This window comes from Zalophus californianus, chromosome 3 (genome assembly GCF_009762305.2).
Source record: "Zalophus californianus isolate mZalCal1 chromosome 3, mZalCal1.pri.v2, whole genome shotgun sequence".
In the NCBI taxonomy this organism is placed as follows: domain Eukaryota; kingdom Metazoa; phylum Chordata; class Mammalia; order Carnivora; family Otariidae; genus Zalophus; species Zalophus californianus.
The window spans coordinates 13,730,236-13,754,543 of record NC_045597.1 but is presented as its reverse complement, the minus strand read 5'-3'; the positions used below and the strand labels follow the sequence as shown (position 1 = coordinate 13,754,543).

The window sequence follows — 24,308 nt, the reverse complement described above, 5'->3', positions numbered from 1 at the left end:
CCAGCTACCCCTCTCTCGGCTCTGCCAATTATGTGCCACTTTGTCTTGGTGCTCTGATTGCTTTCTTCTGAGAGGGAGATTCCTCTTTCATCAGTATGGATGCACTGTTTTCACACACGGCCGGCGCTGTGTTGCTGTGTCCGTCACCCTATGAGGGCCGGGCTCAGACGAGCAGGGCTGACGAGCTGGCCGGCGATTGGCCGCCCGCCCCGCCGCGGGGAGGGGTTTGTCGGGAGGAAGGGCTGCAGCTTTACAGCAACAGAGTTTAGACTGTCTTTGCTTCATCATCTGAAGGCAAAATTTTCCAGCTACGGCAGACGGCTCTCAGAGTACAATACGCAGGGAATGAGGACTATTTACATGGAAATTTCTTCCTCATGATGCCGCGGAGAAGCCTCCTCGGCCGCCCGATTCTGCCAGATGTTCCCGGGGTTACTGTAAACGGGAAGAAGAGGCAGAGCTAAACAAGGTAAGAGAATCATCCCCCCCCTTCCCCCCCCTTTTTTTTTGAATGTTTAAAGAGTTTGCTGCAGTATGCTGCATTCCATGTGTGTTGCTTCGGGAAGCCAGGGAAACCGGATTCCACTAATTCAAATGTAATACTTGCAGGGGACCCTGGAGTTTTACGTAACATTCTGATTTGAGGGAAAGACATGGCAAAGCTTGAATCGATGCCGCCTGTCTGGGGTGAGGCATAAAACGAGTTTTTATTCCAAGAACAGATCTATTTATTTCTTCAACAGAAACCATTTGAATTCTTGGGAGCGTTCTTATTTTCTCAGTGGAGAGCGTTCTCACACTGCCATCGTTAACTCCCGAATAAATAAAGTTTACATTGATCCTATTATTTGAAAAACAGGCTTGTAATTAAGAAGAAAAAGAAAACTTCGCAGTGAATCATCATCGGTGGAACGTATAGCCAAAAATATATATTTATATATACATATATATGTATGTTTATTAGAAATTAGGGACCTGCCTCGTTCTGTAATGCCAGGGCGTTGAGTTTCAAAAGCACATTTTTAACAAGCTAGCAAGAGGTAGCTTTCTGACAAGTTTTCGATACTGTAGTTCAATGTTTACATTTCTTTTTCTGGCATGTCTGAGCCTTTGTTTCCAGCTTAAAAGTGGAACCATTATATTCAAAAGTAAAGCTGGGTTAATAATGCTTACTGCAATTATCTGATCTTTATGCATTTTTAATGAGAACACACAGCCAGCAGAATAATTTAATGAGGGCAGGCTAGCTTTTAAAGCTGTGTCTCACTATGCCGAACCATATCAACTTTCTTGCCGAGAAGCAGCAGGGAGAAATGATGGAGATTTATTTTTAACACACTTGGCCCAAGAGAAGGAAATGATATATTTGTTAAAGAATTCTTTCTGCCCTTTTCCGTTTTAAATTTCTGCCAGGCATGAGGAAACTGTGCTTTTTTGTTAGGCCTCGGAAGCATGTGTTTACAATAAATGTGTAACATTTTTAGAATAGTTAGCAAGCACTGAAGCGAAGAAAAAAATCTGACTTGCCTAACCACTACCACCATGAATGTTCTTCAAGAAACATAGCTGTCCTTTTAAAAGACAAAGGTTAAGTGGAAAGATATTTGTTAATTTGTTAATACGTGAATTTGGGGGCTAATAAAGTAAAAAAAGAGAGAGAGAGAGAGAGAGGAGGGCATTCTTCTAATCTTTCAATAAGATGAAGTTTCTCCAGCTACCCTGCCTGTTTTGTGATGGGCCATTCAAATATTCATTTAAAGAAGGGCAGTGCCACGTAGATTCTTCTAGACCCACTGTTTTTACTTTCAAGGAGAAGTGCAGGACACTAGCCCAGAACTTCTGACGTCATCCCCCAACTATTTCTGCTGTGTGTTCTTTTATTCAGGCTCATGGAGAGGAATATTGCTTTATGTCCTGGCCAGGAACATTCTGACTCTCTCTTGGCAGGTCTTGAGTTATGTCTTCATAGCGTAGCCCGGCCTTTCTAAGCCCCCAACCAATCTCCAGCATAACTAGGGCATCTTCTTCTACCTGCCTCTCGTCGGGCGGGTCTGAGCAGGTTCTCTGCAGGGTTCTGGCTGCGCAGGCAAAAAGCGGCGGGGAGCGGAGCATGGCTTTGCTTCTGGCCCAACTTCCCCTTGGCACAGCCCAGTACTGCCACCTGGGTGGACAGTGCCTGTGGCCTCATTCCCAGTTCCCCTAGAGCCACTATTGAGGACCACGGTTATGCCACCAACTCCGTGGCCAGTCGTGATGGTGGGAACAGCTGCTTTTATAGAAAGAGCACCATGTCCTAGGGCAGATGGGCTGAAGGGAGGGAAGGCCCATCCTGTGGGTTGTTAATCCATGTCACAGGTGGTAACCTTGGTCACAGAGCTCAGGGGAAGGTTAGTTTCTTAACACAGAGCCTTTTAAGAGAGAATTTCCATCAGAATAGATGGGAGTTTTCGGGAGTTCCTGGTTCTAGTTGACATTCCCTTTCGTGCTGCTTGTGTAGCCTTAATAAGCAAGCACCCACCTCAATTTCTCTTTCTCTTAATAGAACTGAGTAATACTTGCTACACTTTCTCTCATAATTCTAGCATTTTGAGAGGCCTTGACCTTGTACCAAAAAAAAAAAAAGTCGTTTGTCTCTGGCTACAATGAGCTATTTAAAGTACAAAGGATAAAACCTCTGTATTAATGAAACTGTTGGCAAATGCCGTAGGGTATTATAGTCATATTTCCAGAACCCTTCACTCTACTTCATGCTCGTGTCCATTTTCTGGGGATATTTATCCTTAGACCAACAAACAAAATTTCCAAGGAAATGAGAGCGTTGGTGTTTGCATTTTCTCCATCGATCTGGTCTAATATACTAGAGGCTGTGCTAACCAGACTATTTCAGATGTAGACCTTGTAGTGCCCAAAGCATTTCGTGCTATTTTTGCTTTGACTTTGCATTAAATTTGTGAAAGTGGAATGAATAGGACAGAAAATAAGAAGAAAGGAGGAAAATATGCTTGCAAAATACACTGGTTATGTAGCTTTACTGGTTAATAGCCTGCCTCCTCTCTGCTAGTTGTTTTAATTTGCTGTTGCTATGGTGAAAACAAATCAATATCACATGGCTACCAGCCAGTCCCGCGCTCAGGGAGCGCCATCGAAATTCAAGATCAGGTACTCAAGATTCCGTGCAAAAATTGGGAGAAGAGCATTTAGATTCGAGTTGAAGAGAATTCCTGACGGTAGATGGACTAGGCTCAATCTCACACGCATTTTCTCTCCCTTTCGTCCTGCACTTTCTTACCGATAACAAGAGAAGATGGAGAGAAAGGCATAGTGATTTGTTTACATTTTCCAAAATGACAAAACATTTCATCAACATAGAAGTAGGTTGGTAACATTGCAAGGGGGTTCTGATTAATGAAAGGGGCATGTGGGGCCTGTTGGTTGTTTAAGACGTAGTTTGGGGGCCTTTAATGTCTCCAGGTACAGCTGCACCTGAGAGCTGACAGGGTCAGAAACAGTTTCGACTGTCATGTTAGGCAGAGAAATCTGGCAGCTCTAGGGAGCAGGTGGGCAGTGGAGGTGAGGGGCATGGCAGAAGGGTGGAGAGTGTGAACCATCAACGCCAGCCAGGAGCAAAGTCAAGGGGGAAGCCATAGGTCCAGGGTCTGAGCACGGAAACCCAGGGGCCAAGCAGAACAGGGTAAAGGGCACTTAGCTCTTTTCACGAAGTCTGCCTGAAGTCCTAGCAAGGAAAGAGAGAAAGGGGCTGTGAAGAGAAGTGAGGGGGTCACGCACACAGGCATACTTTCTGGAATGGTCAGCTGAATCGGATGGGCAGAGATGCGCCTGGCCGTGGGGAGCCGGGAACTTGATATTTCACGCTTCGGTTTCTCTTGGAAGAACGAGGCAGAAAGACTTAGCTGGGCTTTGTAAATTAGTTACAATACTGTGTTTCTCTCTCTCTCTCTCTTTTTTAATTTCACTCAGCTCTGTTGTTTCTTATGTTTTGTTTTTTAATGTGTACAAACTGAGTTGCAGTGTGGTAATATTCATAGTAAGGAGTCTGAGGTGGCGTCATGGTTAGGTCTGCATCAGGCCTATGTCTCCAACGGCTCTGCATTGTTTAGCTGGGGCGAGTCCCCCCTCTGTTGCTGAGAGTGAAAACAGGTGTGAGGTAGAGCCCTAGGGTTTCTTTTGTGAACCTGAGCCCCAGGCCCGTGGACAGAGTTTCATCTGGCCTCCTCCCCTCGACATGGCAGAAACGTTTGGTAATAAAAGTGGACCCACCGACTTACCTTAGTGCTCTGACAAAGAATGCATTGTCTAGGAGATGCAAGGTCAGTATATTCCATCAATCAGTCAACAAGTGTTTATTAAACACCTCTTGGGTTCTCTGGCTTTTGCTCTTTGGTTAGAGCGAGTCAGTTCCCTAATACCTGACTTAGTGTATGTGCAAAATAAAAGGCAGGAAGAAATGATGCAAAATTGTAAGTTTTAAAGACTTTAATAATAAATTTACTGGCTAATGTTAATTTCACATTAACTTCCAGGCATTTATTGCAGGTTTCAGACAGTTCTTAGTGTTGGGGGGAGGGGCGGAGAATAAAGGAAGGAATTTTGAGTTTTAAATGTCTGCATATACTTTTTTCACCTCTATTCCATTTCTCGGCATAAATGCTGTTTAAATAACATACAGAGATGTAAGAGGAACAGCCGACATAGGAGAATGCTCTGAAAAATCCCAAATATGAGGCTGCTGAGAGCAATCACGCAGTCTCCACCGGCCGAGATTCAGTGCCGAAGTGACTGGGGGAACATGGACGTGTCATCTAAAAAGCCTCCAAAAGTCACCAAAAGGAAATCCTAGACCCTCTCCCACACTCCCAAGCCTTAGGGTACCTGGGGAGCCCCTGATGCAATTATCTGGCCATTCCCAATCCCAGCAAGGAAACCTGATTCCAGACCCTGGAGGATTAAACTCCCCCCCCCCACCTTTTTTCCCCTTAAAAACAGTTACTTAAAAAAAATATATTTCCCCTTTTAAACACAAAGATTTTGCTTTGTTTTGTTTTGTTTTGTTTTTTACCCTAACATCTCTGTGTATTTTCTGGGTGTAGACAAGCTGCAAGGTTAGGGACCCAGTTTGGGGGAGAGCTGAGAGGGCAGACCGAGGACATAAATGAGCCTCAAGAAGTCTTTTTAGTTGTGAGTCTTGGCAGGCAGATGGGCAGTGCTAAGGGTTATGAGCATCAATGCAAACTGACTGCTCTAAGAGCTTTGGGGGTGGTGAGCCCCCCTCAGAGGACAGAGGGAGGAGGCAGGAAACACCCAGCCAGGCAGGTCCTGGGCCTTAAGCATTTGCAATCCACAATCGCCGGGGAACAAGATACTTACAAACAAGATAAGAATAGGTCAGCACACAAATGTCTTCAGAAGGATAATTAACATATGTATAGTTTCTTACACTTTACAAAGGGCTTTCACAGACATTATCTCAATTAACAGCTCAAAAAGAGGGTTTAAAAACCAGGAGCCTAAAATTAGAGCACCAGGTAACGCTCCTAGAAGGGATGAGTTATAACGTGGATTAAAAAAAAAAAAGTGTTCATGTTTATTTTGTCTGTGGTTAGTTGACTTGAATTTTGAAGAGCAGGAGAAACTTCTGAGTGTCCCTGGTACATGTATGCAGGTCACTATCTCCAGTCCCCACAACTTTCTTGGACAACCCCTTATAACTAGTACTGGAGGCAGCCTAGTTGCCAAGGCAGAGCAAGAAGAGAGGTTGATTGGCTTTGCTTTCTCAGCTCTGGCTGCTCCGAAGGCAACAGGGGACAGAACCTCTACTGGCTTCATGCCCCGACCCAGCCACACAGCAGCAAGGTGAGTTTGGCTATGGATGGCAGGCACGTGCTTCTAGAACATAAAATTCATGAATGGTTGCAAATGGCTTGCAGACCTGGGAAAAACCAAAGTCAAGAATGAAACCAAAATTCGAAGCAGTCCATTTGCCCATGAGAGCATCTCATTGAGTCCTCCCATGCCTGTAGGAGGTCAGTTATTTTTAGAAATCTCAAATATACCTGATATCGTTTACATTATGATGCAAAAATGCTGGGTGTAATAATAATAGCAATGTCTTACATGTATAAACCATTTCAGTTTTTATCATCTCTTTAATGGTCACAAAATCCCTTTTGTCCCCAATTTATGAGTTAAACAGCAACTGAACTTGAGTGAGATGAAGCAATGTTTTCCGTAGCCAAAAAACAGAAAAGTTAGTCCTCAAAACTATGGGAATCTGTGCACATGATATTCAATGAGATAAAGCAGTCTTTAAATGAAATCACCCTACAGTCTGACTAGGAGTTTTCTTGTAACGGATGTTGCATAGTGCATAGAGCCCAACCCAAGCAATTTTGGAAAGACAGTAATGTTTTTAATTAAGATACTGAATTGTTTTAAAAATCTATAAATTTCTGGCATCCTGGATGCCAGCTTCAATTAATCAACTAAGAAGTATTGGTGAAGCATATATCAGTGATTTACTATTGTAATTTTAAATGCTCTGGTAGTTCGGGAAGGTAGAACTCTGTTTGGGCTGGAGTAGTAGATAGCTTTATAGAGGAAGAGATGCTTCCTATATCTCTGGATAGATATATTTTGTCCAGATCAGTGGTTCTGAATGTCTCTGAAATGTCTATACCCAAGCCTAAGTGGGGCAAGATTATTCACTAGGTGAGGAGTAGCTGAACTTGCATCTTATACATTATTTAGCTCATCCTTTTAAAATGTCAATTTTCATGTGTTTGATAATGTATGTGACATATTAATATTGTTATGCAAGTATAACATTGATAAGTAAGTAACAACCTTATGATAGTTGTTCCTGCTCCAAAGTATTTTTCTGATAGAGGGATATGTTCAAAAAAGTTTGGAGAAGACAGTAGTCAAAATCAGAGAAGGGAAGGTCATCTCCAGAGGGAGGAACAGCATGACGTGATATAGGGGCCAGTGTGGAAACTTGTCTTTGGAGAACAGGGATGACATGTTGGCGAGCAGTGGGCAATAGGATTAGTGGAGAAGTCAGTATACAGAAGACCTGAAGAGTTATGAGGAGGAGTTTGATTTTGTTACCTATAACAAACATCACATCTAACGTTTTAAAAGTGTTCAATTAGGACTTGTAAGATAGAGTTAGAGGTTTGAAAATTTGTAACAAGTGATGCCACTGGCAAAAAAAAAAAAAAAAAAAAAAATGGCGGTATTCTAGGTATGAGGTAGGAAAGAGCTGGATTAGACCAGCAGTGTGAGGATGGAGGAGAAAGGGCAAATCCAAAAGGTGTCTTGAAGGGAAAGTAAGAGAAGCTAGTGAGAGCTTAGAAGAGCCAAAATGACACTGGTGTTTCTCTCAGGAGAAATATCAATGGAACCCTAACAGAAAATCGAGATAGATGGGAAAAGGGACCAACCAATAGGAATGAGGTGGAGGAAAGGAAGGAGATGATGAATTTTGAGTTCTGGTCATGGTGCTTTAACTAATGGTGGGTCATCCAAGTGGGCTACCCCATAGGCATTTGACAGTGTGGGAATGGAGAACAGCTTAGATGCGAGGTTTCAGATGTCAATTGAGACGAACCTATGTTGAAATCATAATTGAGGCCATGGATGCTTGTAACCTGCAGGAGACGGGCAGATGACCAAGGATGAGCCATGGGGGAGGACTGCCAGAGGCCTAGAAGAGAGTAAGAGCTAGCAAAGGATCAAGAGAATAAATATCCACAAAGGAGCAAAATTGCTGGCCAAAAAAAAAAAAAAAAGAGTACTAAGACTTTTAAGCACCATACCACAGTCTCCTTGGTTCCATGGATGACAGAGCAGCCTCCCACACTGTATTATCCTACCGCACATAGTTGACCCTCTCTGGCCCTTTGAAGGCAAATATTGGTTCACTGTAATGGTGAGAGTCACAGAATATTGGTTGGAGGGGAAGCCTGGGTGGCTCAGTGAGTTAAGCGTCCAACTCTTGGTTTCAGCTCAGATCATGATCTCAGGGTCATGGGATGAAGCTCTGCATTGGGCGCTGTACTCAGTGTGGAGTCTGCTTGTTCCTTTCTCTCTGTTCCTCCTCCTCCTCCTCTCTCTCTCTCGAATAAATAAATAAAATCTTCTTTAAAAAGAATACGGAATGGATAAGGAAATCCTCATCGCTGAGTTTTTCATATATACAGTTGACTTTTTCAAAAGTAGGTTTTCAGTAATAACCACAAGAAAACACTTAAAGCCAGCAGTTATCAACTCTAACATCTGTATCTTGAAATACACATTTTGGGGTGGTGGTATTGGTCAGGATGGGAATTCCAGAGAGATTGGAGATTTCCCTGGACACTGGTCATCCTATCCTCACAGACCTAGAGGCCCATTTATTCTGGAATCTAGCAGGTCTCTGCTGAACCCAGCCATAAGGACTGCTCAAGAAAATGAGAAAGCATTCAAAGTAGGCAAATGGTTGTTGTCCTCATACCAGATACCTAGAGTGTGTACACAGCAGAATGCCTCTCAAATTTCCATGTGCAGAGGGCGTCACCTGGGGCTCTTACTAAAAATGTAGATTCTGTTTGGGTAGATTTGGAATGGGGCCTGAGATTGTGCCTTTCTAACAAGCTCCCAGATGACGCTAGCATCAGTGTAGATGGTGGCAGGCCATTGGGTCTGGCATGGTTTTAAAGGAAGGCTCCACAGGGCTGGGGACCAGGACCTGCCTCCTCAACACAAAGCCTTTCCGGGATGCTCAGGCTCCGAGTGGGATGAGGTTGAACTGACTTATCCCTTGAACCTTGCCCCAAAGCCTCTGTGGTCAAGGGCGAAAGGCAGGGACTTGCACGGTTTCCAGCAGGTTCTGTGGCTATGGGCTGCAGGTCTGTGGATGTCTCCCTGTGCTTGTGACGGCTGTCTTCTCTGTGGACAGGGACTCTTACCAATTCCCCAAGAGATTTCCTCGCCAGCCTCTAGGAAAGGCTAGTGAGTTTGTTTACCCGTCTCTGTTCCAGAGATACTTTTCTCCTATGAAATCTATGTGTTCGAAATCAGCCTTAGACTCTGTTTTCTCTGGACAGTGGTCGGAAGGGGGACCTGGGAGTCTGACATGGCTACTCCAGTCCTCATGCCCTCAGTGGATTAGCTCAGGGAACTCTGACAAACTCATCATCTCCTTTAATGGTGCAGATAATGCCATTCTCTTGTCATGCTCTCCAAAGAATACGAAGAGTAGAGAGGAAGGGTTGTTATATGCAGTTAAAGTTTCAAATGCTAGTTTTAACATTTTGCAATAGCAATGAAGACAATTTTAGAAATGCTACTGTCTAATATGGTGGCTTAAGTGAAATGGCCAGGCCTGACTGTGGACAGTTTTATATGTTGCTACACGTCTTACACTCTGGCTTTGTGTTCATCTCTCTCCCCTTGCTCGAGTTCTTTGTTTTCCGGTCTGTCCCACATGTGGCCCCACTCTCCTGGCCCAGGAGTGGAGCTAAACTGATTTAGAGGAAGTCTTCCCTGCCCAGATGCCCACTTACTTCACACACAGAGGGCCAGTGTTTTTATGCATTTTTAATTTACCAATAACCTTTTAAGAATGAAAGGAAACACGTGTCTGTTGAGTTTATTGAGTGCCTACTGTATGCCAAGCCCTCTGCTGAGAGCTTCATGTGCATGGACTCAGTTAAGCCTTTTTATGAAGAACAGAAAGTCCAGGGAGGCTGAGTTACTTGCCAGGGTCAGCGAAACCCGTTGGTGGTCTCCGAACACCCAGGCCTTCTCCCAACGTGCTTCCTTGGGGCTTTGCTTTAGAGAAACTTCTCTAGCATCTGCACATACTGCTGGCCCACCTCCCTCAACAGTGAGGCAGAACACAAAGAAGCAATTGCTGGTGTAACCGTGCAGGCTTGAGTTCAGTTTTAGCCAGGGGCTCCTCCTCACAGAGGGGCTGGATCCATCACCAGGGATGGCTAGAGCTTTCTCTCCATTATTCAGTGTCAGTAGTTGGCCTTTTCTTGAATCTCACGTGTGTGTGTGTGTGTGTGTGTGTGTGTGTGTGTGTGTGAAGCTTAAAGACCTAAAGATGTCAACTTATAGATACCTTAAATAGACACCATATGTAAGAGCCTGTTACCGGCTGTGAGGCCCTGTAAGGAGGCGAAACGTGTTGTGCTGTGGCCGAGGCCCGGGGTGGCCGTCTCCTGCCCCTGCTCAGCCTGCTCCTGAGCTAGCCCACCGTCTCCTCTCTCTTGCTCTGCTCTCTGCCGAGGCTGTCCCTGGCATCCGTTCTACAGGGCACACATAGATGCCTGCTGTTTCTGGGGTTCCCTTCACACCTGGCTCTGAGCTGGTAGAAAGGTCTATTTATTTGCCCCCTTAGGAAGCCCATCATTCTAGCCCTAAAGTATCAGCTTCCTGGCAGCCACCACAAAGACCATCCCCTCAGGAAACAAAACAAACCCTATCTCTAGTTTCCCTGTTTCTTTTCTTTAAAGTTCCCTGGTGCAACTAGGCTGCAATTAAGAGTCAGGATCAAAGGGACTAGCTGCCTCTGGGGCTGCAGGGACCAACGGAGAGCTTCCGTCTCCTTAACTCCTTACTCCCCGTGACCTGCTGCTCACCTGCTCCTTGGTTCTCTGGTGCTCAGGGGGCGGGAGGGCGGGGGCTTGGGGAGACGCGTCGGAGCCCGCGGAGGGGCCCCTCACACACTCGAGGGTCTAACAGCCCCTCCTCCAGAGAGCCACCCACCTGACAAAACCCATAAGCTTAAGATGCAGTTGGGGGGGAATCCCAAATTGGGAGGAATTGGGGGGATTATCTAGCACAGTTCATGTCTACCTTCTACCACAGCCCTGGCAAGCAGGTTCTCAGAGCGTCTTTTCCCCTCTGTTGACTGGGCAATCACTACCTCAGAATGCTTGCAGACCATAACATTTTACTGTAAAATTCATCCTCGTGCTGAAATGAAATGTGACTCCTGTGACTTTCACTCCCCAGCCCTCGTTTGGGCCTTTAGAGTGACCCAAATGCCTCTTCACAGATTAACAGATAGCAGTCAAGCTTCCTCTGATAGGAGCAGTTGACAGCTCCCTTATTTAGGCTATAATACCTTTATTTATGCAACATAAGACACTCTTTTGAGTTTCTCTTGTGGACCCAAATCTCTATCCTACTTGAACCTTGAACCAGCGGTGATGGGGGGGGGGGGGCACTGCACTCCCTGAGCTCTGTTAGCAGAGCGTGGAAGAACTGAGGGGTGGAGGTGAACTTAGGAGGGACAGACATCTTCCCCAGTGGTGTGGAATGCTTTAAAATTATCTTCAATCCCAACAATAGGCTGTAGACACCTTTGGAAATACCTGGCAAGTTGCTCGACATTGACTTGCAAAACCCATAGGATGATTGATAGATTTAGATGGATATATATGTACATAGATAGGTAAAAATAGAGATTAATAACAGATATAGATACGCAGGTATAGATTTAGATTAATAGAAGTAGAGATTAATACTTATATATCCAGATAAAGATATTCAGATTATATATTACGTGTTTAGATTGATAAATACACACACAGATCTATACATTAATATATATACACACAGGAACAGATACAGGTTGATATATACAGATAGAGAATTCACACAATTTGAATACCACACTAAAGCAGTTTTCAGAGGTCAAATACATATTTTGGGTGTTCTTTTGTTGTTTTTTGTTTGTTTGTTTCTGTTTTCGGCTCCACAAAATGGTGATCACTTTAGCTGTGGCTCCCAGTCCTCCCGGCTTCCTCTGTGGCTCTCAACACAGTCCTTCCTCAGCAGCTCGAAGACACGCTCCGCCATCAGTAGATGCCAAGGTCATCAAAGGAACTAATTAATCCCGGCTCCAGTCAACAGTGATCTGCACGGACCTGTCCTCCTTCCTCAGAGAGGGAGAAACCAGGAAGGATTTTCTCCCTCAGTTCCGCCCGGGGCCCCTACTCAGGGCCACCCTGAGCAAACAAAGGAAGGGCTGGTCAACTATTTCCCGACTAGCTGGCCAGGTTTTCATCTAGAGAAAGCCTGTTCAAAGGCTCTCAAACTTGAGTTGAGACAAGCCTTCCAGTTTTTCTTAGGAAAATCTCTAGGTTGAAATTTAACCTAAAGATCCCCAGGCCTCCTCTCTGCCTTTTTTTTTTTTTTTTCTCTTTACTACTAGTTTTACTAATGTCCATAAACCCAGCCAGCACTCTCTTCCAAGCTGAAAATTTGCCTTTTTAATTAAAACTACAAATTTCCTAGCTGACCACGAGGGAGCATAAATTCCCCCCCGCAGGGTAAAATTTATGTTGTATAACCCAGACCATGCTAAATAATTGATCAGAAAAAATAATTGAGAGGAGGGGTTATTTTTGGAAACATTGACAGCCAGGAACCCGGGATGGGAAGTTGGAGAATGTTGCTGTTTAAAACATTGTGGAAACAAGAGTGAATATCAGTCTCCTTGGCCAGATACATGTCGGGTCTTGAGTTAATGGTTCTGTGCCTGTGTTTTTATTTGATGTTCTGATCTCTTCCTTCCAGCCTGAACGATTAGTGCAGCTCAGGCACGGGAAGCAGCAACATGGGGCTGTGTGCTTTGTCAACAGTACGGAGTCCCTGTCTTAGGTCTGGTCAGTGCAGTTCTTTGTGAGCCTGTGGCCCTCTGTGGCTCACCCACGGCTTTCCCCCCCAGCCCCCGAAGCTGCCAAAGTGGGAGGGCCATCGGCATTGGAGTTGGCTTCCCTGTAGTTTGGCAGAACCCAGCAAATTCTGGAGTTAGCTTTGTGACACTCTCCATCTTGCTCACTGGCTAAAAACAGAAAGAAAAAAAAAAAAACCCTACCCAAATCAAAACCATATGTTCCATACAATATCAGGCTTCTAGAGAACACCGTGCTATTAAATAATCACCATCAACCTATCCACATATTTGAAGGCTACAGGAATAGGAGCCGACCTGCTCCGGCCCCAGCCGAGACAGGTAGAGAAGGACAATTCCGTTCCATTCCTTTCTCAAAATGGCATGTCGCTGGAGCTCTTTCAGCTTTAATGGGGGACTCAGAAAGAGGCTGCATTTACTAACTTATTTCCCTTCTTCCTGTCTTCCTTCTTCTCCTCACATTTTCAGGATTGAAAATTAGAAACACTTTTCTCCTACACACAAAATTACTCTCACACACACACACATACACACACACACACACGCACACACACATACTTTTTTCCCCCTGCTTTGAAATGGAAGTAGCTGCCTGAACAGTCAAAGGGTTCATTTAGCATGTAGCCATCTAGTGCAATGTAGTGGCTGGTTCAAGGGAGGGGTCGCCCTTTTGGGGAGGGGGGCTTCCAGGGTCCTGCTAATAGGGCGTTTCTCCATCTGGGTGTGGGTCACACAGTTGTGTTCCCTCTGTGAAAATCCAGTCAGCTGGACACTTCGGATGTGTGACCTTTCTGTTTCTAATAAAATCTTTAAAATGTACTGGCTACCTGGCACCGTCTCTCGTCAGATAAAGGGAAAGCGAGTCGGAAGGGGTCCCCGTATCCTTTCCCCCTGCAGCCTCCCCTCCTTATCTGTGTCTCCCCTACTTTCTGGGCTCCAGCAGGGAGCAGTGGGGCTCCATTCCCCCCTAATGATGAGCTCTGTGAGGCTCCTACCCCAGGAGCAGTGGGAAGTTAATGCTTCAAACCCAGACTTGAAAAGATCATCAATGTTAAATAAGAATGATAATAATAATGCCACTTTGTCCTGGGGTACAAAGCATGTCCTTTTCTCTCCTTGTGCTTATGTTTTATGTTTTATAAACACCTGCAAGTTTTGCCTTAAGTGTTTTGGGGGGGTTCTTTTTTATCCTATTGGGCAAACAAGACTCACGGAGGGAAGGGACCACATGGGGACTGCAGATGACCGTACCCTTTGCCCTTTCTTGCCCTGCAACCCTAGGATTCGTGGGAGTCCATGTAAGTCAAGGGAATGTAGGTCTCAACAAATCAATAAGGCTGATAAGGATGGCAAGAGTGTGAAGCTCGCAGGTACTCAACAGGGATTCGAATTCTGGATTTTCCAACTTCGGATGAACAAAAGTCACCAAGTCACTTGGAACTTTGATCTCCTGGTTGGCACAAGTCAAGGGGATGGTGCCATGTTTCAGGATTTGGGGGAAGATTGGGGGCAACAAGATATTGGAAGTGCCCTGCACACAGTGAAAGCCCTTTGTCAATGGGAAGGGGCTGATCACTGTTTTTGTTTCATCTTTACCTGTTTGGCCAGGGCAGATGCATTCTACTTAGTGACGTTTTCTTGGGAACAGAAACATTTGCAGGAAAACAACAACAACAACAAAAAGAGTACCATGTGAAAGGTTGAGGAAGTATATCCTAAGTTTTCCTCACTTCCTTACCTCTCATGGAATTTATGCACTGGTAGGACAGATAAGGTGTATAAATAAACCACCACGGTGAAGGTAATCCATGCCACAAGGGAGGTATAAGGTTCTCTGTCAGTAGGTAGATTCCTGCTGTCCAGGTGAGGCAGGGAAGTCTTCCTGGAGGAGGCAGCCTCTGACATGGCCTGTGAAGGAAAGCAAGACCATAGTGCCTGCACTTGGAGAGCACCCATGCAGGTTTCCCTGGAGTGTGGGGCAGAGTCTAGAGTGTACTTGTGGGGGGCACAGCGGAAATGCTTGGCACGACTGTACCTCGATGATGGATGACCCTGAATGCCAGACTTTGAATTTTGACCTTTATTCCAAGTGCAGCAGAGAGCCACCAAATGTTCGTGACCTGGTGAGCGAGAGGATCAGACACTGCTTGTGGGGATAATTCCGTGGGCACAGTTTAGAGCTGAGGCCTGCAGGCCCCCAGGAAGTCATGAGAGAGCCGATAGTGGTGACAAGGATTCGGCAGGAGCAGCCTCCCAAAGGCTGGGGCAGGACTCGTGGAAAACGAGGGAAAGGGAGGGAGTCCGGGAAGACCTGGAGACCATGAGCTTGGGTGACAGAAACATTCGTGACACCGGGGACAGAAACACATGGGAGGATGGGGGAAGACAGGTGATTGGCTCTGGTTGTTGGAAGTTTGAAGTTGGAATGTTCTCCTGGAAGCATAGGTCTGGGCTTCTATAGAATGAATACAGAGCTAGACGTACATTCGGGACTCAGCCACAAAAGAGTGGGATTTGAAATCAGAGAGGAGTTTGAGATAGCTAAGGAAGCAAGTGTGATCTAGAAAATGGTCGATGGCCCAGCCTTGGGGAATGCTGACATTTTAGGGGATTTCCTAGGCACATCCCAATGGCAGGGAAGCCCAGAGCGAAGAGTCTTGCGGAGATGGCCTTGGGACAGGTGTGTGGGTCTCGGGGCATCTCTCTCAACGCCTCTGGATCTGTGAGAAGCGATCATGCTATTCACTAGGTCCTAGAAATGACATGGGTCGGCGAGGGAATATGGATGAGTATTCGGTTTTCCTAAAATGAAGTGATAATGGGAAAGAAAGAAAGTTCAGTGAAGATGAGGACTGAGCCTGGTACCTTGACGTGCCTCGAAGTGAAGACAGTGCCATGACCCTTGGGTGACACCTGGAGAGTGGTGGCTGGGAGGCTGAAGGGCAAGGTGCCAGAAAGTGGAAGGGAAAACATTCAGAAGGCATGGGATATTCGGGGCAATCGAAGGGATGATGGAGGGAAGAGGAGAGGAATCAGGGCTAAGATGAGACTGTGTGGGATTGAGGAAGGGTTGGCTAGGCTGGCGGAGAGCACCTGGTTTAGCTTTGAGCCCGAGGAGGCTGCTGGGGTGGATGGGGTGAAACCACCAGGTTTTTTGAAGATTTGTAGGAACAGGTGTGATTTGCTATAACAGGAAAGGTGAAAAGCATCCGATAAATTGGAAGGAAGGTGTAAGCTGAGGACTAAATGCTTCTCCAGAGAGACTCCCAGAAGCCTTTGCCTTGACATGAATCCTGCTCTATTCAAAATAGCTGTAGTGGGGAGGCCAACGTACTGCATCGATCCTCAGTTATTAATTAGAGATCGGCTTTGCATCATTGCAGGCTTCCCATAATACGGCGTCTGCCGCTTCTTCCTGTGGTGCAATACCAGTGATGTTTGCTGTTCTTCTGTCTTTTTCGTCATTTTCCTTAACTTTTGCCCTCACTTCACTGGGGTCAGCAAAAGGATAATCATGGGCCTAGCACTCTTCCCCTAAATAATAATCTGCCGATACAGATGCGACAAATAAAGCTTCCTTATTGTTGCAATCCCCCATGCATTTTAAACTTGAACCTGGCAGGTAGTAGATGCTCGGTAAATGTTCGTGGAATGCAAAGGAACGATTGAAGTGTCTTATTACTAAGACAGGCTTTTGTATAGACGATTATTAGCTACGGTTCATACTCACAGGCGCTCACAGTCCATCATCCACCCAAAGGCATCCAGAAGTTTCTATCACAGATGAAGAGAAGATGCACTTTCCCCAGAGATTGCAGACATGGCTGTGGAGCTGTACTGTAGGGCTGAGGAGAGGCCAGCTAAGCCTTAGCCCCTTCAGCCAGGGTGCTTTTTTGCATTTAAACTTCAGAGAAGTTGGCTGATGAAGGCAATGGGCAGTCGGAGACTTAAGAGCAAAACTCATCAACTGGGGAGTGATCTGGAGCATGCTGACTTTTACGGGAAGTTTTAGTTGCTTAATTGCTGAAGGACACATGCTTCTGGTTACGATCAGCTGCACGACGTGTACAGCACATCTCATAGAATGGATTGACCTATTTATTTACCCTTGAGGGCCACTTGAAAACTAAGTAAAAGACAAGTATGCCTACAGTCAAGACCAGAATGAGCTTTTACAACCACTGGGACAAGGTCATGTTGCTCTACTCCGTTCTCTGCCCCACCCAACTCCAACCCTTGGAGAAGAAAGAAGTTGTGTTTTGCTTCCCAACCCATTTCAAAGCCCTTACCAGTTACTCCAAATGCTGGTTTTGTTGGCTGCACACAAACTCTCAGGAAGCTTCTTAAAAAAGCAGGCGACAGATTCTTAGGCCATGGCCCCTGAGGTTCTCACTTGGGATGTGTGGGGCCCAGGGCCCAGGAATCTACATTTATTGCAGAAACAGATGGTTTGGAACACAAATGATTAACCTCTGGGCACAGAGGTTAAGAGACAATTTAAACCCTGCATTGAAATTCTGGCTGCGCCACAGACTAGATGAGCCATTTCAGGCAAATTTTAACATGTACTTGCATCTCATTTTTTAAAAAAAAATGTACTTAACAATGCCCACTTCTCTGGGTGATTATTAGGATTAAATGAGAGCCCCTATGCCAAGAACTCTCTATCCTGCACAGAATAAACACTCAATATATCATGTTTGGATGTATTTCTTTGGGTGAACATGAAGCTACTGGGGAATAATACCCAATTGATGCTGCAGACCCTTTCAATTCCACAAAGAGTAGGGACTCCAACATGACTATTTCTGCAATTTCCTAAAGTCTTGTTATCACTCACAAAGACGTCATTGGTTTTGCCACACAAACGCAAGAAGGATATTCTACAAAATAATCTTATGCCAGACTTTTGGGAACACTTATATTTGGTAGGGATGGTAAACCAGTGGAGCACATTACCCAGAGGAATGCAGTTGCTTTTGAAAACAGGAGGACTGGGCCACATTTGGAAAGCTGCACACAATGCATGTGTGAAAATGGAGCACTTGACCCAGCTCCATGACAGCCCATGCCTTGAGCTATTTCGGCACAGATAAAATCGATTCTGTCCCCACTCGGGCCGTTTTTAGGTCATTCAAGCAGATGGTAACTGGCTCACATTGGGACCAAACTCCTAAACTTAAACTTTTGGAAATGAATGAATAAATGAATGAATTTCCTCTGGGGCCAAGAAACACTCCTGACATCTGCCAGTCCGTTCTGACCTTCTGGTCCCTGGGGGGAAAGGTTGGCCCTTTGTGGCTTAGAGAATAAATAAGCAAGGATTGCTCCAAGGTGTTTCCTGCAACCATGCGTTCCTTCCTTCCTGGATGTAGTGACCTAGTTGCCTGTGTTGGGAGACTCAATATGGCATGGCCTTTTCTTCCCTTCCCGTCGACCTCAGAGATATATTCACAAGTTAGGTGCTTGCTGGTGTTCCGGGTCCTGAGATTTAGGTCACGCGCGCGCGCACACACACACACACACACACACACACACAGAAAAGAAGTGTGGTATGGAATCCATTTATTTGATCAGCACCCAGGGAAAAATAAGGACAGAAAAGTGAAAAAAGAAATACAAAAATAGAGGAGGGAGTACAAAGAGAAATTTATGTTACTCTGGGCTAGAAACGTCTCAGTTTCAGCTTTCAGTTGAGAAAGATTTCTAAATGTTTCCAAATCAAAGTATATCTGCAAATCTGCAAATCCATTGTGAATCGTTTTCCAAATGCTCATTCCCTCCATTCAGAAAGCACTGATTAAAATCCCAACTGCATGCATAGGACGCTGATGCTACGTAAAGCAAGCACAACAAAGATGATTGGTAGCCAGCAGTCCCAGTGAGGGGTGAGGACACACGTGGGCATGCACACAGGTGCACACTTCGAAAGCCAGTGGGGACCCCTGGGAAGAACCCCAGACACTTAATACTTAATGGAAGGTGGGAGAGAGGGAGAGGCCTTCGGAGTGCAGCCAGTTGGGCCTGACTCCCGTTGGAGTGGGTCTTGAATTGAGAAGGATGCCTGGATTTAGACAACTGCCAAGGAGAGCGGAAGACATCCCGTATCAAAGGAAACTGTTCAAACAAAAGCCAATAGGAGGAAATGAGCTCGTATTGTGTGCACACATGGGGTTCCACGGAAAGGAAATTGCCTGATTCAGGACACTTCCGATGCCTCCTGAAGCTAGCAACAAGGAAAGGCTGGGCCTGTGTTCCCACAACCTGGAGAAAGTGCCTTCCTCAACCCAGGGCTGGCTGTAGTGAAACGGGTCGGATTTTAGCAAAACTCCCTACGTTCTTAGAGTTCCAGAAACTTCGATTACAAGATGTGGCCTTGGGAACCCACAAGGCGATTCCTTGTGCTCTTCCTTGTGCTTTACAGTATTTGGGTCTAGGAAAAAGTGAGGAGCAAGCACTGGGCTCAGAGTTTCTCGTCTCTGTGGGTAAAGCTCACTCATTCTTCAGGCTCCATCAGCCAGCTGAGGCACGGCCTGTGCGCGCGCCTGGCAAGAGCCACGTCTCTTGAGGACCCTTTCTCCGCTTCCTGGGGTGGGCCAGGCCAACTGGGAGGAGGCTCCCTGATGGGCTCAGAGCCATGTTCCATGCAGGCCCCTCAGCCAGACAACAGTGGCATCCACAGCTTTGCTACCTGCCATCCTCTATCCAAAGTACAATCCTGACCATGAGCTTTTGATTCTCTAGGGTACAGCCTGGTGCTGCCTGGTGTCCCATGGGGAACTCAGAAACAGGCATGACATTGCCAGTCCCCAGGGATCTTAGGGACTAGAAGAGGAGCGTTCATTTCAGTAAACATCGTAAGAAATAGGAATTTCGCTGCCCCCGCCCCCAGAGCCCCTGGTGTGTGTGGGGGGCACCTGGGAGTTGTTAAAAAGCCTGGAATGGGCAGGAGTCGTGGGGTTTTGGGGTTTTGTTTTTCCTCTCTCTCTTTTGTGTTGCCTGATTGACAGTTTGAGTACAGTTAAGCTTGGATCAGTGGGGATGCTACTATAAGTGGCACGTATCATGGAGGCCTTTCCACTGACGTCATCCTCTGGAAGTGGTGCCGGCGGAAGGCAAAACGCAGGACCAAGGAGGGCTCCACGCCGGTAGTGGGGCCCAGCAGTGTGCTCCCCGTGACGGAGCCTCCCTCGTGCTCTCGCCCTCCCTCTGCCTCTGCACGCACCCCCAGAGCTAGGGCATGTCTCAGGCGTCCTCTGTCCGTCCTTCTCCGGGTGATTGTCTGCAGCCGGCATGCGCAGCGGATGGAGGAGACCAAGTTGATCACAAGACTGTGCTCCCCGAACACATCAAGTTCCACTGCGGTTTAGGTAGATGGATTTTCCGTTTGCTCAGGGGGATGAAAAATTAGGGTCCTTAAATCATGTTCTAGCCGGACACAACAGCAGCAAGGTCAGCTCCGAGGACATGAGGAATAGAGAGAGGGGCTCTCCAGGGCCATGGAGACACACCAAAGGGCAGCAAGCAGAGAAAGGCGAGAAGGGTGTTACAGTCTCCTTCTAATTAGCATGTTCCTTCTAATTAGGGGCTTCTGAGGCTTATCAAGCCTCATCTATAAACTAAAACTAATAGGCAGTTAGGTGGGTTTTTTTGTTTTATTTTCTTTTTTGGGTTTTTTTGTTGTTGTGTTGTTTTTTGTTTTTGCTTTTTTCCTCCCGACCCTTCAAGGGAAAAACACACGAATTAAGATTTAATTTGCCAGCAAACAGCATAACGTGAATGCACAGAAACAAAACTATTTTATTCAGCATGGATAAGGCTGGAGATTTAGGGAGATTTCTGTCCTCCAGCATAGATCTTGTTTTGTTATCATTCATCAGAAGCTGCAAGATTAAAAAAAAAAAAAAAGTAGAGTAAAAACTTGTCCGAAGATTCCTCCTTGTTCTCACATCTCTGGCTCCTAAAGCATCAAAAAGGCAGAAGCGGGAACCACACCCTTGTCTTGGCCGCAGCCTGGATAGTATTTTGCCCTCCCTGCTGGCTAAAAATGACGAAATAAAAACACAATTCATCTCACATGACATTGGATGATGGTGGTTTCAAAATTCCTCATAGTTTAAAGACTGATTTACAGGATTAGGTCATAGAAATGCCTGTAAAATTCCAATGTGATTATTTAGTTATGTGTAGTTTGTTGCAAATATTACCACATGCCCCGAGAAAAACCCCACTTGTGAAGATCTTTGAAATGAATTTGTTTGCTTGCACGGCTTTTTTTTTAGCTGTCTTGAATAAAAACGGGCTGTAATTTTGAAAGCAACAAATTGAGGGATGGGGCGGGGGGGGGGGGGGGGGCGGGGGAAGGAGGCCAGTGCCCAGTAACACTGCTGAATAGATCAGGATCAGGAAAGCTAAGAAAAATCTGGAAACTAATAGAGACAAGTCAACTTACGTTCAGAATGGTCCCACAAACTATTGATGTTCACCAAGAACCATGAAACTTTGGCTTTTTCATGTATTAACGGACCTTTTGTGTCATTGTTTTACAATGTAGACCAGCTGATAATGCGCCTTGTTCCTCATTGACTTTGCAATCTCATTCTTTGCCACAGATATAATGGCCTGTTTGTTTTGCTGCTGGTGCACACTGGCCAAAGAATCAGACATTTGTTTCATAGTGCTTGTTTTGAAGAAATCAGTTCTGGGTACATCTTTACACTGCCCATAAAAACAGAGGCTTATCTGGGTGAAAGATAACCCAGGTCTGCACTGGGGTAGGTGTCCATGGTTTCACTACTATAGATAATGAAAATGAAATATAATAAAACTCCATTTCAATCCAATTGCTAAAGAGCCTGAATTGTAGACTGTTCATGAAGATGTACACTTTTATTAATTATAACAACATACAGCAATTTGAACTGGCCAAGAGTATTTCTCATAATGGCTCTTAAGAAGTTCTTATTAATGAAGAGATAGGAATGATTTATAAGTAGTGTTACAGGTATTTATATCTAAATGAATGGTAATGAAATGCCTAAGAAGTTTGGTCTCATAAGTAGGGTAAATAATCCCATTAGAATGATGTTAAGACTGTTAATTTATTCAGCAGGCACACCCCCCTCTGCCCCCTTTTTTCATATGCAATTCAAAGGTAACCTTTAGCCTAGTCTGGGGGTGGTTTCAACTCACAAGGGAACTCTGATCGGTTGGTGGTGGCTGCCTGCCTGGAAACTTGTTTTGAGAAATTTTCCAGTGCCAAGTCTAGATTCACAGGGGAGAAAGTAGCGGGATTGGTTAGTCATGCCTGCTGTGGACGGGCAAGGTGGGAACAGGGAAACTGAGTGACATCCGCTTGCTACCCTTGGCTGGGGTGGTTCAAGAGTGATGCGCAGTTGGTGTTGTCACAAAATCATCTCCAGAATAGACTGCAAACTGATAGTAAATTCAGTGATGGTGGTACCATTTTCTAGGTAGCTCCAAAATCCAGCAGTTAAAGGTTCTTTCTACCTGAATGGTAGCCATTGAGCTCCCTTAATTCACTTAAACCCTAAGTGAGAAAAAGTACGTTGAATTTACTAAATGTAGCTATGTGAATGCATTTTTATTTGTCCTAAGTTTGAAGATCAGAATTATTTTTGTGACCCTTCTTTCTACTGAATATGATATTTGGGGATGGAGTGCAGGGTGCTGTTACACGGAACAAGCCCTTTGAAATGGTATTTTGATATTTTGTTTTAATTTCATGTGTAGTCATTACATTTTTTGGAAAGGAAGTAAACAAGTGCTTGTTTCTCTTCACTAAAACAAATCTGAAACTCAGGGCCAGGTCCACAGAGCACCACGGCTTTCTTTTCTTTCTAAGGTAAATAACAAATAACACACAGGACAGAGGAAGGCAACTAACTCTTTTTGAAGCACCCACTTTAAAATGTTCTAGGCACCTTGACAATTGCTTCCAAAATGTTAAAAGAAATTTTTTTCTAACTTAACGCTCCCAACTTCCCTGAGAGATAGGGAATATTGTCCCATTTTATAGATAAGAAGAATGAGGTTTAAGAAGGTTAGACTGCTAGGTCAATGTGGAGCTTAAATTGGAACCAGCTTCTAAAGCAGCCTGCATTTTCTGTGTGGAGTTCAGAATTTAAACATAAGCCACTTGTGCCAACTTTTAAACAGGACTTTTGCAGGGACATTTTGTGTATTGACTAATAATTCTAGAACTTTAGCATTTTAAGAGTCCGCAATAAATTTTGGCTACTACTGTTTCTCTCTTTCCCTCTCCCTCCCTCTTCCCCTCCCCCTTTCTCTCTCTCTCCTCTCTCACTCTCTCTCCTTCTCTCTTTTCTCTCTCGTGTGCATATCTATGTATATAGGTGTGTGTGTCTATATAGAGCAAATGCCTATTGAACTTCAAATGTTTATTGCAAACCACTTTGCCTTTTTATTTTAAGAAAAAACGTGAATGCCTGCTTTTTATGTTAGAAAATTATCTAAACCTAGAAAGGGTAAATTTTTATAGGAGGATAAAGACTGTAAAGTATACAATAAAATCAGCAGTGTGTGTAAGAAACCAGAATATCATCCTGACATTTTATACAGTATGTAAATTACAGTTCTAATCCAGAGGAAGTCTGCTTTTAGTTAAGCGCTGTGAATAAACTCCTGTTTCTAAAATTCTCCCTCTCTCTTTTGGTGGGAGGGGGGCAGTATGTTGGCGGTAGAGAGAAACTTCTTTTTTTTTTCTTCTTTCTTTTTTCTCTGAGAAGGCTTTTTATTAATTTCTTTTGCTGAATTTTTGACCCTGTAAAGAAAAAGAGAGCTATTGTACCAAACCACACAACAGGACAGGCTCCCCCAGAAGGGATTTTTCCTTCCTGCTGAAGGACACAGGATATCAGCTTTATGAGCTGGTTACAGTCAGCTTTATCGCAAAGCCAGTAGATTTTCTTAATATACTTATTGCTGTTCTGTAAATAGCACGGGGGCAATCATGAATCTGAATCACTTGCAGGGTGAAAATGAGACTGATACTGGTAATCTTGGGGAGAAAGTATTGAAACTAGTAATTGGAATTCTTTCTTGTTGAGCAGGCTGATGATAGTCCCCACACCAATCTGTTGAGTACTCACTGTCTACCTCTGAAATTTATTGAGATACTGCATCCTGGAAGCACTTTATTCAGAATACTGTATAAAATTCTCCATAAATACAGGTGATAATATTAATGATCATAATTGTATTAAAATTTTTAATTAAGACATGAAGAGAGCCCCAAGATTGTCCACCATGTTTCTTTAAAAAGATACTCATTAAAAACTGCAGTATGCTTTGTTTGTTTCTGTATGTTCAAGAATATTTGGAGGAATAGGCATCTAAATCCTGGCTATATGTGAATCCCATAAAAGCCATCAGAGAACAGGCTGAGATTTTTTTTTTCTTTAAAATGGTATGCTACCCTTATGGTAGCATACCATTAGCATAAAAATTTTAAAATTCTGAATTGTCTTTTGATTCCCTTTGAAAGAGGGACAGGAGAAGGGATATTTCCTAAGATCTAGGACAGCTTTTAATTCTAGAAGAACGTTACTATAGTCCT

General features: G+C 44.7%; 1 protein-coding gene across 7 annotated transcripts in view; it reads left to right on the top strand.

Annotated features, from left to right (window-relative positions):
- Positions 1-249: 249 nt before the first annotated feature.
- MBNL2 (muscleblind like splicing regulator 2) overlaps positions 250-24,308 on the top strand; it is a 155,960-nt gene continuing 131,901 nt past the window's right edge. For 2 of the 7 annotated variants that reach the window (XM_027589043.2, XM_027589044.2), the window contains exon 1: positions 250-469. The gene's annotated coding sequence lies outside the window, so the exon portion shown is untranslated. The remainder of the gene's footprint in view (positions 470-24,308) is intronic. The other 5 variants (XM_027589046.2, XM_027589048.2, XM_027589047.2 and 2 more) reach the window with 4 other exon arrangements.